The sequence below is a fragment of the Oppia nitens genome, unplaced genomic scaffold (genome assembly GCF_028296485.1).
Source record: "Oppia nitens isolate AA-2021 unplaced genomic scaffold, nextdenovo-longstitch-racon4-pilon3 scaffold65_pilon_pilon_pilon, whole genome shotgun sequence".
Lineage (NCBI taxonomy): Eukaryota > Metazoa > Arthropoda > Arachnida > Sarcoptiformes > Oppiidae > Oppia > Oppia nitens.
This window is the reverse complement of record NW_026533249.1, coordinates 10,001-12,500: the sequence shown is the minus strand read 5'-3', so window position 1 is coordinate 12,500 and position 2,500 is coordinate 10,001.

Here is a 2,500-nt window from a genome sequence, read left to right as displayed (position 1 = left end):
CAATGATATAGATATAGTATTGATCCAGGAACCATATGTGTCAAGAAATAATATCGTCGGAATAAGTGCGGGCAGAACCCGAAAAATAACTGCCGGAACGGGACGACCTATGGCGGCGGTGATTGTGTATAATTCGGAGATGGCAGTTCAATTAATTAAGGAGGTTAGTGATGAAAATCATGTTGTTGTGCATATAAGTATACAGGGGCGGGACATTGTATTTGTTGCCGCATATCACCCACCCGGCACTAGTGACAATACAGATTACGTTAACCACTTGAGAGATATCGTTAACCATTTTGACCGACAGATGCAAATAATAATTGGTGTTGATGCCAATGCTAAATCGCCTACATGGGGTCTGTTCGGCGATCAAGAATTGGATAAAAGGGGTCAGACACTTGAAGAGATGCTGTACTGCACCGATTTGGTCACCGTAAATGATGGACAGGTACCGACATTTTCAGTATGTAGGACCGGAACCGGTGGTTCAAGTGTGGAGAGAGCCTCATTCATAGACTTAACCATCACGAGACTGAGTCATCAAGACCGCATTGTAAACTGGCGGGTGGATACTAGTGATAGTCTCAGTGACCATCGATATTTATTGTTTGAAATCACATATAATACGGTACAACAGTTTCCTAACAGCGACAATCATATGGCCAGGTTTGCGACAAAACGTGCCAACTGGTCAAAATTTTCAGCTAAATTGTCCGAGGACAAATCACATATTATGAATATGATACGGTCAATTGATAGCCCACTGGCCGTCGATACTGCCACTGAAAAACTATTGAAATTTATAGAATCGGCGTGTATATCGTCGATACCGGTAAGTCGTCCGTGCATGAGGTCCGTTACTTGGTGGACGGATGACTTGGCCAAATTACGCGCTCAAGTAAACCGATTATCACGTATCTACAAAACCAAGGGACGGAAGCAAACCGACTTGTTTGAGTATAAAAGCATGAAAAATCGGTACAAAACGGCTCTCAAAGTTACAAAGCTTAAAAGTTTTAAAGCCTTCATCGAGTCGTCGACTGCGGAAAACCCTTTCGGACAAGTGTACAGAATGTACAGTCAAAAAAAGATGAAGTGGACGCCTATGTCACCGATAGAGTGGGAAACCGGTAGGTTATCAGAACCCGGTGAAGACACAATGAATGCGTTTCTGGAGAGATTTTTTCCAACCGATGACACAGTCAACTCACCATACACTGTAGATAATGAGGATGAAACGTTGGACACAGATAGCCCACCTATTACAACGAGGGAAGTGACAAACGCGGTTCAAAAAATGAACCCGAGAAAGGCACCGGGAATCGACCGTATTGACGCTAGGATCTTAATGGCCACTGTTGATGTTTTAGTAAATGAGGTGACATTATTGTTTAATAAATGTTTACAATATAGTAGGTTTCCTATACCGTTTAAAATGGCCAAGGTCGTATTAATACCGAAACCGGGACCGCAGCCGATTAACTCACATAAAGCGTTTCGGCCAATCTGCTTGTTATCATGTTTTGGTAAGGTACTAGACTCGATTATGAGTGAACGGCTCATGTGGCACCTGATGACTACCGGTTCTTTGCATGAGAAACAGTTCGGATTTGTCCCATCTATGTCAACAGTCGATGCAATACAAGATGCAATTCAGTTTGTTCTGACCAGTGCACACCATCCAGACCCGACACGGAGAAGTCACTGTTGTTTTGTCTCACTAGATATATCCGGTGCCTTTGACTCTCTTAAATGGAGACATGTGATGCGGGCGTTAAAACAGAAAAATTGCCCTGGTAAATTATATGCATTAATTAATGATTATTTAAAAGACAGAAAAGTGTTGCTGGCCGATGAGTCAAAAACTGTGCAACGTAAACAAACACAGGGAGCTTGCCAGGGAAGCGTGGCCGGTCCGATATTATGGAACGTCGTCTATGACGGCATTTTGCGACTACCAATACCAGACGGGGTAAAAATCCAATGTTACGCGGATGATGCCCTGATTATGGCGAAAGCTAGGACCAGAGCGGAATTGCAGAAAATTATTCAAGCAACACTAGACATCATCTACCGCTGGAGCAAATCGGTTGACATTCAATTCAACCCGTCAAAAACTGTAGCGATGAATTTTGTGTCACCACAAGTAAGAGGGACCGGGAGGGGGTTTACAAGAAAATCAATACCCAAGCAGTTTGCCCTAACCCTTGGAGACGGGCGAATCAAGTTTTCCGAATCAATGAAGTTACTAGGTGTGATACTTGATCCAGACCTAAAATTTGATAACCACATAAAATCGGTGACAGCAAGAGCCAGGATAACTGTGTGTAAATTCGCAAGCATCGCTAGGAATAAGTGGGGCATAAGATCTGATGCCCTGAAAATGATTTATAATGCTGCTGTTGAACCGATTATGACATATGCGGCGCCGGTATGGTCACACAAAATCGTGCATCAAACAGTTGTTAACCGGTTGCAGTCGGTGCAGAGATTGGCA